General features: G+C 46.1%; 1 protein-coding gene across 6 annotated transcripts in view; it reads left to right on the plus strand.

Moving 5' to 3' along the window:
- The window catches only part of LOC115128351 (glyceraldehyde-3-phosphate dehydrogenase-like), a 32895-nt gene that overhangs the window by 6926 nt on the left and 10083 nt on the right, over window positions 1-15886 (plus strand). The window lies entirely within an intron of this gene.

The following is a 15886-nucleotide window of genomic DNA, read 5'->3' on the forward strand; positions in this document are numbered from 1 at the left end:
AATCAGTCTAGATAGCCAGGCAAGTAAGTCTCCCAATCAGTATATCCTATGCTTTTGTTAGTGGCAACTAGGGTTGGTGTCAATTTACTAAATCAACTGGAAGTTGGGGCGGCAGGGTAGCCTAGTGGTTGGAGCGTTGGCCTAGTAACCGGAAGGTTGCAAGTTCAAACCCCGAGCTGACAAGGTACAAATCTGTCGTTCTGCCCCTGAACAGGCAGTTAACCCACTGTTCCTAGGCTGTCATTGAAAATAAGAATTTGTTCTTAACTGACTTGCCTAGTTAAATAAAGGTAAAATAATTAAGTTGAGGTTTCTCCAATGCTTCTCTATAGCTAGGTTTCCATATTTTTTTCCCCCTGCAAATATTCTAAAATCTGCATAAAGGTACTTTTCCACCAGTTGTGGTTCTACCAAATGGACTTGTTGAGGATAAAAGCCAGTGTGATGTAACGCACGAAGTTGAAAATCTGGTGATTTTGGAAAATTTACCGCTCATTAGTTGAAGAAATCACTATGACAACTGGATTGTGTGTGTGTGTGTGCGCGCAAGCTTTCCTCTGCATTGCTTTCACATGTCAGATCAGAGAATTCTTCAAGAAAGGGAGGAAGTAAGGATACGTTTTGTAAGCGCATCGGAAAGGGCCCAAGTTTTTCCTACTCCTGTCCTGGGCCTCAAATACACACTGCCATGTCTAAGCTCTGACACAAGGGAGGAGTAAAGATACATTTTTCACAACTCACTCATCCTTCAGGTGGTGTCTGCAGACTTCCTCAGTGTCTGCTGCTCAATCCACGTTCCCTAACATGGCAGCCTTCTCTCCTCCAAAATCAGAAATACACTACCGCCAACCTAAGCTGTGCCACTGGAGCCTTCGGAGGAAAAGAGTCTCAGAGGATCACTACATTCCAAGCCAGAACCAGAATCCTGGTCTACAAACCACTAGTGCTCCCTACCCTACTGTACGGACCACATACAGCAGGGATCTTAAAGCCCTGGAGTCTCGGCACCAAAGATGGCCTCCGCAACATCCTCAAGGATCAGCTGGGAAGACCGGCACACCAGTGTCCTTGAGGAAAACATCCGCAGCGTCACCACCACCCCCGCTCACCACAAGCTCTGATGGACTGGCCATGTTGTCAAGATGCCCGACTCTCGCCTCCTGAAGCAGTTCCTGTAATCACAACTAAACGCAGGACAGCTGGCTCCCGGAGGACAAAAGAAGGGACACAAGGGCAACCTGAAGGCATAAACACGAGGCATAAACTAGTGTTTTGGCCTCGAACATGTTAAGTGATAAAACTTTTCAACAACTTTCCTGAATTTTAACCTTAGTATCATGTGTCGTCTATTTAGTATAAAACTGGTTTGTATCAACCAAGTTATTCTGGAAATATAACATTAGCAAAACAAACTTTGGGGAAATACTGGGTTGTAGGTCTTGTGGTTAAAGAAGCTGACACAATGTATTTGACTGCACATTTTAATGGTAAGACTGCATAACTCACCACCAGGTATCAAATCAATTATAAGGGGAGGGGGAATGGTGACACCTCCACACATTACATCATGGCAGTCTTCTACCCAGAAGCCCTCGCTCTAATACAGGAGCCAATAAGATGCTGTTCACAAAGTCTGATTCATATCACATCGCATTCCAGTCTCACTCTTCCATCCCAGTCTTTGCCCCCCCTATCCTCGATCCCACAGCCTGCCTCTCAGGGTCGCCTTGCCTAATGTCTTACCCTTTTAAACTGTACGAAGAGAGATGTATAGGCCATCCCGTGATCGGTTGCAGTGCAGTAGCGTAGCAGACCATTGAGAAGGTTGTCTTCCGTATTTTAAGGCTGACTGTTCCTTCGCCTGTGTGTTACGCAACTAACTAGACAGCCTATATATGCATTATGTCTACATATATGGCACGTGTATGTCTACTCTAGCTATGTCTAAAGGTTCAAGACGTGTCTCGCTCGTCCTTAACCTGTCTGAATGTTTTCATTTCATCTGAAAGTAAGAGAACGCGAACAGGGTGTTGGATGCATGTGCCGAAGAGGACAGTAAAACTTACCAGGGAGAGCTCAGCCCAAGCTGTTTGCAATGTCGTTCAGTATGGTGGCAATCATATCTATTGTACAAAAACACATCCCCTGCAGTCACTACCATTACAAATACTTAAAGACAAGCGAGCATCACACATTTTCTTCGGGAAATGTGTTTTTTTCTAGTAATCATTTGCTTTCTTCCACCACCTGTAGCACAATAACCTTGAAAGCCACAAACACCAAAACAACTTTAAAACGTCAAAACTGGCACTGGTCAAGTAACTTAAAAAACAAACAACGTATTGATACTGTTTATTTGTTTCACACTACAACCATACTTGTGTAAATTCCAATGCATTTCAATGGCCATAGGTTACATGGTCAAAACATTTGATTGGGGAAAGGGGATACCTGGTCAGTTGTATACCAGAATGCGTTCAACTGAAACGTGGCTTCCGCATTTAACCCAACCCCTCTGAATCAGAGAGCTGCAGGGAGCTGCCTTAACATCCCACGTCATCCGGAGAGCCGTTGTTGTTGGGGTTGAACTGCCTTGTTCTGGGGCAGAAGGACCGTTTTTACCTTGTCGACTCTGGGATTCGATCCAGCAGCCTTTTGGTTACTGGCCCAATGCTCCTACCTGCCAGGATACCTGCCGCCCAGAACGAGTCTTCAAGCATTTAAGCCACAAAAGACCAAACCATCTTTAAAGCATATTTATATATTTTTTTTACCTATAACTATTTCACATTTGCATGAAGCTCCATAGGCTATAGTACTTTTTGGAATCCCCACTGCTCTTGAACCGTTTACGCTACAAACACCAAACCAACGTTGAAATGTAGAGTCATCTTAAATTGATCGTAAAAGCTTTTTGATACCATTTACTGTAACCGTTTTAAATGAGCATAAAAGCTCCATGACACTGTAACGTTTCAACCATGTATTCCCTGAAATCAAAGCTACCCCGGGGTTGGTTACACTGAAAGTACATGAAAAACTCCTCAACTCTGAACTGAGCATCCTTTTCCCTCGCAAGCAAACTACTCCAGGTCAATGAAGTCTCTCTTCCCACGTTCACCACCCTGCCTTTACTATGTGTGACACCCACCCCAAAACAACCCAACAATCCCCCTTCCTATTGGCTATAACTTGTAGCCAATACTCACTATAGATGAGCAAGCGCACACATTTTCATCAGGAAATGTCCTTTTCTATTTTTGGAGTTTATAACTGATTGACATCAAACAGAGTTACTTACTCTGGAATTAGGAAAGCAAACTTAGCAGAACAGACCATGGGAAAATACACTGTCACCTCGTCTATCCTCGGTTCCACAGCCGGCATCTCGGTACCTCCTTGCCAAAATGTCACACATATTTACACTATAAGAAGAAAAAGATATAGGCCTTCCCCGGTGTTACGGATACAGTTATCCTGTGTGTGTGTGTATCCTGTGTGTGTGTTTCTTTTCTCTCCTTCTCCCCTCACAGGTGAAAACCATCACTCCCCAATCAGTCAACAATCAATCATCAATCAGAAGACACACCTCCTCCTACTTCCTATCCTATCACAGTTCTTTCCCCATGGTTTAAAACCCCATTTGTTTGTTCTAGAGCAATCTCTCTGTAAATGCCATGTCTGTAGGTCTCTGTGTTTCACTCTCGCTTTGTGTCTTAACCTCTCTTTTGTTTAAGCACCTCATAGCACTTTGTCATCACCTGTGAGTATTGTTTTTGGTTATGGTGTTTGTTTGTTGCTGGTGGGAAAAGGGGGAAACCAAGACAAGTCGCCCATGGGCATACACTACCCGTAGGTAAACTTTAGTTAGAACTGGGCGGACCACCCACTGTATTTTTGGTTAGATAGTTAGCTGTTGTTAAAGTAGGCTAGTCTAGCTTAGGGGTGTTTTTGAATACTTATTGTTTCTTTCCTTGGGTCCAGCTCAGCCCCTTTTCCTGCTCCCCTCATTACCGTGTGTTTATAAATAAACCTGGAGTTTGACGGTAGATTTCTGTTGTCGTGGTTATTTCGTTAACACTTTTACTTTGTCACAATAATAATTTGCATGAGTTATGTTACGGGTCTCATTACATTTACATTTACATTTAAGTCATTTAGCAGACGCTCTTATCCAGAGCGACTTACAAATTGGTGCGTTCACCTTATGACATCCAGTGGAACAGCCACTTTACAATAGTGCATCTAAATCTTTTAAGGGGGGTGAGAAGGATTACTTTATCCTATCCTAGGTATTCCTTAAAGAGGTGGGGTTTCAGGTGTCTCCGGAAGGTGGTGATTGACTCCGCTGTCCTGGCGTCGTGAGGGAGTTTGTTCCACCATTGGGGGGCCAGAGCAGCGAACAGTTTTGACTGGGCTGAGCGGGAACTGTACTTCCTCAGTGGTAGGGAGGCGAGCAGGCCAGAGGTGGATGAACGCAGTGCCCTTGTTTGGGTGTAGGGCCTGATCAGAGCCTGGAGGTACTGAGGTGCCGTTCCCCTCACATCTCCGTAGGCAAGCACCATGGTCTTGTAGCGGATGCGAGCTTCAACTGGAAGCCAGTGGAGGGAGCGGAGGAGCGGGGTGACGTGAGAGAACTTGGGAAGGTTGAACACCAGACGGGCTGCGGCGTTCTGGATGAGTTGTAGGGGTTTAATGGCACAGGCAGGGAGCCCAGCCAACAGCGAGTTGCAGTAATCCAGACGGGAGATGACAAGTGCCTGGATTAGGACCTGCGCCGCTTCCTGTGTGAGGCAGGGTCGTACTCTGCGGATGTTGTAGAGCATGAACATACAGGAACGGGCCACCGCCTTGATGTTAGTTGAGAACGACAGGGTGTTGTCCAGGATCACGCCAAGTTTCTTAGCGCTCTGGGAGGAGGACACAATGGAGTTGTCAACCGTGATGGCGAGATCATGGAACGGGCAGTCCTTCCCCGGGAAGAAGAGCAGCTCCGTCTTGCCGAGGTTCAGCTTGAGGTGGTGATCCGTCATCCACACTGATATGTCTGCCAGACATGCAGAGATGCGATTCGCCACCTGGTCATCAGAAGGGGGAAAGGAGAAGATTAATTGTGTGTCGTCTGCATAGCAATGATAGGAGAGACCATGTGAGGTTATGACAGAGCCAAGTGACTTGGTGTATAGCGAGAATAGGAGAGGGCCTAGAACAGAGCCCTGGGGGACGCCAGTGGTGAGAGTGCGTGGTGAGGAGACAGATTCTCGCCACGCCACCTGGTAGGAGCGACCGGTAGGACGCAATCCAAGCGTGGGCCGCGCCGGAGATGCCCAACTCGGAGAGGGTGGAGAGGAGGATCTGATGGTTCACAGTATCGAAGGCAGCCGATAGGTCTAGAAGGATGAGAGCAGAGGAGAGAGAGTTAGCTTTAGCAGTGCGGAGCGCCTCCGTGATACAGAGAAGAGCAGTCTCAGTTGAATGACTAGTCTTGAAACCTGACTGATTTGGATCAAGAAGGTCATTCTGAGAGAGATAGCGGGAGAGCTGGCCAAGGACGGCACGTTCAAGAGTTTTGGAGAGAAAAGAAAGAAGGGATACTGGTCTGTAGTTGTTGACATCGGAGGGATCGAGTGTAGGTTTTTTCAGAAGGGGTGCAACTCTCGCTCTCTTGAAGAGGGAAGGGACGTAGCCAGCGGTCAGGGATGAGTTGATGAGCGAGGTGAGGTAAGGGAGAAGGTCTCCGGAAATGGTCTGGAGAAGAGAGGAGGGGATAGGGTCAAGCGGGCAGGTTGTTGGGCGGCCGGCCGTCACAAGACGCGAGATTTCATCTGGAGAGAGAGGGGAGAAAGAGGTCAGAGCACAGGGTAGGGCAGTGTGAGCAGAACCAGCGGTGTCGTTTGACTTAGCAAACGAGGATCGGATGTCGTCGACCTTCTTTTCAAAATGGTTGACGAAGTCATCTGCAGAGAGGGAGGAGGAGGGGGAGGAGGATTCAGGAGGGAGGAGAAGGTGGCAAAGAGCTTCCTAGGGTTAGAGGCAGATGCTTGGAATTTAGAGTGGAAGAAAGTGGCTTTAGCAGCAGAGACAGAAGAGGAAAATGTAGAGAGGAGGGAGTGAAAGGATGCCAGGTCCGCAGGGAGGCGAGTTTTCCTCCATTTCCGCTCGGCTGCCCGGAGCCTTGTTCTGTGAGCTCGCAATGAGTCGTCGAGCCACGGAGCGGGAGGGGAGGACCGAGCCGGCCTGGAGGATAGGGGACATAGAGAGTCAAAGGATGCGGAAAGGGAGGAGAGGAGGGTTGAGGAGGCAGAATCAGGAGATAGGTTGGAGAAGGTTTGAGCAGAGGGAAGAGATGATAGGATGGAAGAGGAGAGAGTAGCGGGGAGAGAGAGCGAAGGTTGGGACGGCGCGATACCATCCGAGTAGGGGCAGTGTGGGAAGTGTTGGATGAGAGCGAGAGGGAAAAGGATACAAGGTAGTGGTCGGAGACTTGGAGGGGAGTTGCAATGAGGTTAGTGGGAGAACAGCATCTAGTAAAGATGAGGTCGAGCGTATTGCCTGCCTTGTGAGTAGGGGGAAGGTGAGAGCGTGAGGTCAAAAGAGGAGAGGAGTGGAAAGAAGGAGGCAGAGAGGAATGAGTCAAAGGTAGACGTGGGGAGGTTAAAGTCGCCCAGAACTGTGAGAGGTGAGCCGTCCTCAGGAAAGGAGCTTATCAAGGCATCAAGCTCATTGATGAACTCTCCGAGGGAACCTGGAGGGCGATAAATGATAAGGATGTTAAGCTTGAAAGGGCTGGTAACTGTGACAGCATGGAATTCAAAGGAGGCGATAGACAGATGGGTAAGGGGAGAAAGAGAGAATGACCACTTGGGAGAGATGAGGATCCCGGTGCCACCACCCCGCTGACCAGAAGCTCTCGGGGTGTGCGAGAACACGTGGGCGGACGAAGAGAGAGCAGTAGGAGTAGCAGTGTTATCTGTGGTGATCCATGTTTCCGTCAGTGCCAAGAAGTCGAGGGACTGGAGGGAGGCATAGGCTGAGATGAACTCTGCCTTGTTGGCCACAGATCGGCACTTCCAGAGGCTACCGGAGACCTGGAACTCCACGTGGGTCGTGCGCGCTGGGACCACCAGATTAGGGTGGCCGCGGCCACGCGGTGTGGAGCGTTTGGATGGTCTGTGCAGAGAGGAGAGAACAGGGATAGCCAGACACATAGTTGACAGGCTACAGAAGAGGCTACGCTAATGCAAAGGAGATTGGAATGACAAGTGGACTACACGTCTCGAATGTTCAGAAAGTTAAGCTTACGTAGCAAGAATCTTATTGACTAAAATTATTAAAATGATACAGTACTGCTGAAGTAGGCTAGCTGGCAGTGGCTGCGTTGTTGACTTTGTAGGCTAGCTGGCAGTGGCTGCGTTGTTGACACTACACTAATCAAGTCGTTCCGTTGAGTGTGATAGTTTCTACAGTGCTGCTATTCGGGGGCTAGCTGGCTAGCTAGCAGTGTTGATTACGTTACGTTGCGTTAAAAGAACGACAATAGCTGGCTAGCTAACCTAGAAAATCGCTCTAGACTACACAATTATCTTTGATACCAAGACGGCTATGTAGCTAGCTATGTAGCTAGCTACGATCAAACAAATCAAACCGTTGTACTGTAATGAAATGAAATGAAAATGTGATACTACCTGTGGAGCGAAGCGGAATGCGACCGGATTGTTGAGTGAGGAAGTTCTATTCGGTAGACGTTGGCTAGCTGTTGGCTAGCTAGCAGTGTCTCCTACGTTAAGGACGACAAATAGCTGGCTAGCTAACCTCGGTAAATTAAGATAATCACTCTAAGACTACACACTCTAAACTACACAATTATCTTGGATACGAAGACAGCAAAGACAACTATGTAGCTAGCTAACACTACACTAATCAAGTCGTTCAGTTGAGTGTAATAGTTTTTACAGTGCTGCTATTCGGTAGACGGTGGACGTTAGCTAGCTGGCTAGCTGGCTAGCTGCTGGGCAGATAGCAGTGTAGACTACGTTAGAATGACAAAATACGATAATTACGCAATTATCTTTGATACAAAGACGGCTATGTAGCTAGCTAAGAAGAAATTGCTAAGATTAGACAAATCAAACCGTTGTGCTATAGTGAAATGTAATGAAATGTAATGAAAAGTTATACTACCTGCGGGCCGAAGTGCGAATGCGACCGCTCGCTCCAACCCGGATTACCATCCCCCCTAGACTGTCGGGCCAAAAGGGATTCGTAACATAAGTGGGGGCTCGTCCGGGATCTGTCATAACTGACACCCATGCCGCTCATGTAGGTTGTTGTAGTGGTATAGTTCAGTGTTGAGCGTCATAGCTGAAGTAGCATTAGCATTAGTGTTTGCTATTTTCTTTGGCACTTGTGAAGTAGTGTAAAATGACTACTTTTGATTTGAGATCCTTTTTGGATAACCCTTCGTGGGAGGTTTTTGACAAATGTCGTAGAGTTGATTTAATGACCTTGGCTGACCATTATTCAGTATTGATTCCGCAGAGTTTAGTTAAGGCGGAGGTTAAACGGCTAGTATTAAATGTATTGTTGGAAGAGCAGGTGCTTGTGTTACCGCTGCCTGAGCCTACTACCCCTGTAGCGGATGTTGCTGCTACTGTAAGCCCATTGGTGTCTGATAATGAGGGAGAGGCTAAAACACCAGCCACATTGTCACGTTTTGATCCACTCTCCCCACTGTCAAATGGTGATGCCAGGAGGGATGTCCGTTTAGCACAGTTCCAACTGGAGGTGGAAGAGAGAGCCCAAATTAGGCGAGAGACTCTCCAGTTGGAGATGTGCAAAATAGAGGCAGAAAAAGAACGAGAACAACGGCATTTGGAGATATGTAAAATTGAGGCAGACAGAGAACAAAGGCAGTTGGAGTTCAAAATGCGCCAGATGGAACTGGAGGCAGAGACAGCGAGGCTAGCCTCCGGTCCTACTGTGCCTGTTTGTGAGCCGTCCTCACCTACTGTGTCCTCAAACACGTTTGACATTAGTAGGCAGATTGCCTTAGTACCTTTGTTCAGAGAGTCAGAGGTTGACTCCTATTTTTGTGTATTTGAGCGTATAGCCGTAGCATTGAAATGGCCTGAAGAGGTATGGTGCCTATTACTTCAGTGTAAATTAACTGGTAAAGCCCAAGAGGTTTTGTCAGCGTTACCTCTGGAGGACAGTTTGAATTACGAAGTGGTCAAAGCTACTGTTCTTCGTGCCTATGAGCTTGTGCCTGAGGCATACCGACAGAGATTTAGGTCTCATAGAAAGTCTTCTAGTAAGACTTATGTGGAATTTGCTAGAGACAAGGGAAATCTGTTTGATAAATGGCACGCTGCTAGTAAGGTAACTGATTTCAACTCTCTCCGGGAGTTAATCTTGTTGGAAGAGTTTAAAAATTGCTTACCCGAACGCATTGTAGTTTATCTAAACGAACAGAAAGTATCCTCCCTGTCAGAAGCGTCTGTGTTGGCAGACCAGTTTGTGTTGACGCACAAGAGTGTTTTTTCGGCTCAAACTGAGAGTAGAGCCACTGAGTTTCCTACCTTTAGCCCTAGTCGGCCAGCAGTAGTATATCAAGCACGCCAGAAGAATGAGCGTCCCTGTTTCTATTGTCATAAAGTAGGACATATGATTAATGATTGCTTCCTGCTTAAACGCAAACAAGGGATGCCTCTTCGTGCCAAGCCACCAACAGGTGTTGCTCTAATTCGTACGGTTGTGAGGTCTGCAACAAAACAGGTGCCTCAGGGTAACTGTAGTTTGAAAGTCTCAATCCCCGACCGCAGTTATGAACCATTCATTTTCGAGGGGTTTGTGTCCCTAACGAATGACGAAGCGTCTCAGCGACCGGTTAAAATCCTTAGAGATACTGGTGCGGCGCAGTCGTTTATATTGTCTGATGTGTTGCCCTTATCTGACGATACATACTGTGGTTCCAGTGTGTTAGTGCAGGGTATTGAAATGGGTTTTGTCCCAGTGCCATTGCACTTTGTGAAAGTACACTCTGAGTTAATCAGTGGAATATTCAGAGTGGGGGTACGTCCTATGTTGCCAGTGAAAGGTGTGACCTTTATAATGGGTAACGATATTGCCGGAGGAAAGGTAACCCATATTGGAAGTATTGGATAAAAGTGACCACTCTCTCTCGAATGAGCTGGCACAGAGTTATCCACATGTGTTCCCCGCTTGTGCTGTCACTCGTGCTCAGGCACTACAAGAGGGTGACGAGATAGATTTGTCGAACACTGTTCTGTTCAAACAGGTTGGTCATGGACAGGTGCGCCCTGTTGATGCCAAGGTCTTGGCTAAAACTGCATTCCCTGCACCTACCACCAGACGAGAGCTACGCCGCTTTTTAGGGATGGTTGGCTACTACCGTAGCTTCTGTAAAAATGTATCTGCGGTAGTTGCTCCATTGACCGATTTGCTTAGTCCGTACTGTACTTGCTGCTCCAGATTTTGAACAACCGTTCAAACTTGAGGTAGATGCTAGTGCCAAAGGTGCTGGTGCTGTTCTACTGCAGCAGGACAAGAGTGGAGTGGATCATCCCGTTTGTTATTTTTCACGTAAATTTAATAAATGTCAAACAAACTATGCGACAATAGAACAAGAAGCTCTTGCTTTGTTGTTGGCTCTGCAATACTTTGAAGTATATATTGGTTCCAGTGCCCTACCCGTGATTGTATATACTGACCATAACCCCTTAGTTTTTCTCCACCGAATGTACAACCAGAACCAGCGCCTTATGCGTTGGGCGCTGATTGTACAAAATTATAATTTGGAGATCCGCCACAAAAAGGGTTCTGATAATGTGTTGGCAGATGCTTTGTCTCGTGTGTGAAAATGATTTCTGTATGTTTTGCAAGGTTGTTGCTTTGTTGTGGGTATTCATTGAAATACTGTAGTCGCAACCCCTAGGGTTGCTCTTTTAAGGGTGGGAGTGTTACGGATACAGTTATCCTGTGTGTGTGTGTGTATTCTGTGTGTGTTTCTTTTCTCTCCTTCTCCCCTCACAGGTGAAAACCATCACTCCCCAATCAGTCAACAATCAATCATCAATCAGAAGACACACCTCCTCCTTCCTATCCTATCACAGTTCCTTCCCCATGGTTTAAAAACCCCATTTGTTTGTTCTAGAGCAATCTCTCTGTAAATGCCATGTCTGTAGGTCTCTGTTTCACTCTCGCTTTGTGTCTTAACCTCTCTTTTGTTTAAGCACCTCATAGCACTTTGTCATCACCTGTGAGTATTGTTTTTGGTTATGGTGTTTGTTTGTTGCTGGTGGGAAAAGGGGGAAACCAAGACAAGTCGCCCATGGGCATACACTACCCGTAGGTAAACTTTGTTAAATACACTAGTTAGAACTGGGTGGACCACCCACTGTATTTTTGGTTAGTTAGTTAGCTGTTGTTAAAGTAGGCTAGTCTAGCTTAGGGGTGTTTTTGAATACTTATTGTTTCTTTCCTTGGGTCCAGCTCAGCCCCTTTTCCTGCTCACCCCATTACCGTGTGTTTATAAATAAACCTGGAGTTTGATGGTAGATTTCTGTTGTCGTGGTTATTTCGTTAACACTTTTACTTTGTCACAATAATAATTTGCATGAGTTATGTTACGGGTCTCATTACCATCCCCCCTAGACTGTCGGGCCAAAAGGGATTCGTAACACCCGGGCTGACCTTTAGGCTGACCTTTCCTTCGCCTGGGCCCTGAAAGAAGATGTCTCAATTTAGAGGAGAAGCCTAATTTCATGTCAACTCACTTTTCTTGCATACTCAGACATCTGTAGCATATAGACCAAGACGATCTACACAGAGACGGATCACCTCTACTCGTCTTAAGGGATTGAAACGTAGGGTGAAAGATGAACAAGCTACTGTGTGTCCAGTCATTTAAATTAATCTCCATTCAGTGACAATATCTGCAGGGACTCTGATTATGCAGCCAATTTCATATTGTCACTCATCAATTTATCAAATGTCACACCCCAAACTCTCCCAAGTTCAGTCTAGTCAAGACACGATGATCTTAAATATCATCCTAAAGATGGCATGTATCGTAAAACGGAAAAGTGGGTTTTATCGAAGAAGCGTCTACTTGCAATGATTAAGATATGTGGTTGTTTTCCCTTAAAAAGTGGAATGCGGGGACTGTAAGCCACTCTGCATAAGAGCATCTGCTAAATAACTCAGTTGTAAATGTATATTGACCGGACGTGTCATGAGTTACGGCATGAAGAGTGGTGCTGGAGCGAGAGCCAACATCAGACCCTACGGGAATAGAGTTGGAAGGCGTTGCTGTACATGTCAGAAGGACTTCAGCCAAATTGCTCCTATCCAAATCACTATGTAAACATTTGCCCCAGGCTTTAATTGAGACATGTTACGACTTGGACCGAAACCATGGCAGGCCCATGGTGGCCACCGCTGCGGCCAGGCAGATTCCTACTGTGGTGTCTTTTCCTGCATCAGCAGTGGTGCCAAAGCCCTCAGGGAGAGGAGCACAGCCGGCCCTGGCCCCAGGATCTTTACCTGGCCCTGGGCCAACCTTCAGCAGCAACTCTGGATCCATCGTAGATTCCTCTGCTGGATGATAAGACTGTAATAAAAAAAAACATCCTCCTGACTCAGAAGTAGGAATACATGCATGAATGTAACGAATACAACATAAATAATGAGTATAAAACGGAAGTACAGCTGGAATGGAATGATAAAAGACACTAACAATCGCCCAGCAGAACAACGACCGCTTTAAGATAACAACGAACTGTATACAGGCGGCAGTGCAAACACAACCCAATGCCAAGGATCGGAACAACAATGCCAAACATACATTTGAATGCGCACTCAACTTTATGAGAGCAGCTCAGGGGATAGTATGCCAGGAGACTCTGACCTGCTGCTGGGAAACCGTGGCTAGTGGGAGAGGTGAGTGGATTTTCTGGGCAGGCTGTAAAGGGATTGACCAATGAGAGGCCTGGTCACTCAGGTCACTCAAAGTTACAGTCACAGGGGACTGAGATGCTCCCTCCCTCTGCTCATCGGGCTTAAGATGCTCCCAAAGACAAACTGCCTCAACTCCCTTCCTTATCTCTTATATCTGTTTTTGTATGCTACAGTACATTTGCATTTCCTTTTTGTGTCGATTTTTAAGCGGGTTTTAGATACTTTATGTGATAAAAATCACTGTATCAATTAGATGTATTAGTAATATTATTGTTCTATCTAGGAGCCTTGCAGCCTGGGCACAGTAAGGAGCTCACCCTGCCCCATTTTATGGCTCTGCTATCTTCCGCGGCAAGGCTAAAGTTTGGGGGAGCTTGAGAAAGAGATGAAGAGAGTGTCAGAGATCACCAGCAGGGGAATTCTAAACATGTATTCCTAACGGACAGTAGAACAGGAGGAAGCATTGGAGGAACAAGGGAACGAGGCACAGTCTCAAGAGACTCACCATTCAAGTGACGCCTGCAATCCTCGATCCCACAGCCTGCCTCTCGCTTTCACCACCTTAAAATATATATATATATATATATTGGTCACGTACACATGATTAGCAGATGTTATTGCGAGTGTAGCAAAATGCTTGTGCTTCTAGTTCTGACAGTGCAGCAATATCTAACATGTAATCTAACAATTCCACAACAACTACCTAATACACACAAATCTAAGTAAAGGAATGAAATAAGAATACATACATATAAATATATGGATGAGCAATGACAGAGCAGCATAGGCAGGATGCAGTATACAGTATATACATATGAGATGAGTAATGCAATATATGTAAACATTGAAGTGGCATTATTAAAGTGACTAGTGATCCATTTATTAAAGTGGCCAATGATTTCAAGTCTGTATGTAGGCAGCAACCTCTCTGTGTTAGGGATGGCTGTTTAACAGTCTGATGGCCTTGAGATAGAAGCTGTTTTTCAGTCTCTCGGTCCCAGCTTTGATGCACCTGTACTGACCCTCGCCTTCTGGATGGTAAAGGGGTGAACAGGCAGTGGCTCGGGTGGTTGTTGTCCTTGATTATCTTTTTGGCCTTCCTGTGACATCGGGTGCTGTAGGTGTCCTGGAGGGCAGGTAGTTTGCCCTGGTGATGCGTTGTACAGATTGCACCACCCTCTGGAGAGCCTTGCGGTTGTGGGCGGTGTAGTTTCCATACCAGGCGGTGATACAGCCCGACAGGATGCTCTCAATTGTGCATCTGTAAATGTTTGTGAGGGTTTTAGGTGACAAGCCAAATTTCTTCAGCCTCCTGAGGTTGTAGAGGCATTGTTGCGCCTTCTTCACCACACTGTCTGTGTGGGTGGTCCATTTCAGTTTGTCTGTGATGTGTACGCTGAGGAAATTAAAACTTAATCAAGCCTACTACTGTTGTGTCATCTGCAAACTTGATGATTGAGTTGGAGGCGTGCATGGCCACACAGTCATGGGTGAACAAGGAGTACATGAGGGGGCTGAGCACGCGCCCTTGTGGGACCCCAGTGTTGAGGATCAGCGAAGTGGAGATGTTGTTTCCTATCTTCACCACCAGGGGGCGGCCCGTCAGGAAGTCCAGGACCCAATTGCACAAGGTGGGGTTGAGACCCAGGGCCTCAAGCTTAATGATGAGCTTGGAGGGTACTATGGTGTTGAATGTTGAACAACATTCTTATATAGGTATTCCTCTTGTCCAGATGGGACGGTGCAGTGTGCGGTGTGATGGCAATTGCGTAGATCATTTTTGTTTGTGCGTAGGCAATAAATTAGACTCAAATTCTGCATGCATAGTAGCCTACTGTAGTGGTAGTAGTAGCCTTCTGGGCTCAAGTTTTGCACTAACAGATCCTCTCACTATCCACACCTGTCTTGGGGGCGGGGAAGGGGGTTATAGAGGATCTTGTAAATGTCAACCTCCAGTGACTTTTGTTTTTTTTTCTTACATGGACTCACACACCCTGTCCTCTCTCACTCTCACACTCTCTCACTCTCTCTCTCCGGGTTTATTTTGGTCCAGAGAACATTGATGCTTCGGTTCATGATAAGTAAATAAAGAACCTATAACATTCAGTATCTACACTTTAGTTGCCTTTACATCCAAATTCTCGGAATATAGCATAACGTTTAAATGTATCTTGCGGAATCAGGCATCCTACAACACATGCAGGATATCACATAGCCATGGGTACCAGAACATCACATGCCCCATCATGTCTCAAAGTCAATGTTGACTTGGACTGAAATAGGTTCCCGGTACTCATTTTGGGTTCTGGTACTGTTTACATGTAGGTGCAGGAGCTCCACAATACTTTTGAGATCATATTCTATAGGAGGAACAGGAGCTCAAGCAGGAGAACATTTGAGGTGCCGGTACTCAGCTCCGGTGAGTTCCTGTCCAAGTCAAGCACTGCTCAAAGTGTCATACTCTGAATATGAGCCGGCTTGACTTTAGACAAGTCCAAGGGCAGCTGTGGTCTTACCTTGGGAAAAGGCCAATTGATGGACCCACTGTTATCACTCGAAGAAGCATTGGGTTTCATCCCATGTTCTTTCGACTGTTTTTCATTGCAACATACTGTCTTGCAGCCAAGCAGACCCAATGCCCTGGAAAAAAAATATTATTCAAATGTTTTCCCAAAGATTATAGCCTTTAAATAAAGATCATGTTAAACAGCTGGTTAATACAATTATTATCGAACTATCAAATCAATCCAAAATACAAATCTTCCATTTTTTTGGGCCAAGATGCATGCAGTTAATTCCAAACGCAATGTAGCCAAGATGATCACATCAATAGTGGTGGGTGTCATTCAAATGAATTTCCTGTTCTGTAATTTATGTTCGTGTCGATTGCGACAACGACCTTGGCTCC

Source organism: Oncorhynchus nerka, linkage group LG4 (genome assembly GCF_034236695.1).
Source record: "Oncorhynchus nerka isolate Pitt River linkage group LG4, Oner_Uvic_2.0, whole genome shotgun sequence".
Taxonomy (NCBI): Eukaryota; Metazoa; Chordata; class Actinopteri; order Salmoniformes; family Salmonidae; genus Oncorhynchus; species Oncorhynchus nerka.